Here is a 348-nt window from a genome sequence, read left to right on the forward strand (position 1 = left end):
TAATGCTAGGCCAACCGATGGTTTAGCAGCAACAAGCAATGAAACAATGGCTTAGCCCCACGTCGCACAGCAGCAATAGCAGAAGAATACAGCAGCCACAATCTTTGTTCCGGGATCCCACATGTTGGCTTGTTCACACTAAACCATGGTTTGGACCACTCGTTTCCATGAAGCCCCTTCCGATATTCTCACTCCAAGCAATCACTTTGCCATTTGGGGATTTCTTACCTTGTAGTAGCATTTCTGGCTGAAACAAGTGACCAAAAAGAGCTGCAGGCTGAAAAGAATTGATAAAAGTGCACACCTACCATATCCCAAGCCCTTACACAACTAAGAATACAACTGAAA

The sequence above is a fragment of the Podarcis cretensis genome (assembly GCF_951804945.1).
Source record: "Podarcis cretensis genome assembly, chromosome: 8".
Lineage (NCBI taxonomy): Eukaryota > Metazoa > Chordata > Lepidosauria > Squamata > Lacertidae > Podarcis > Podarcis cretensis.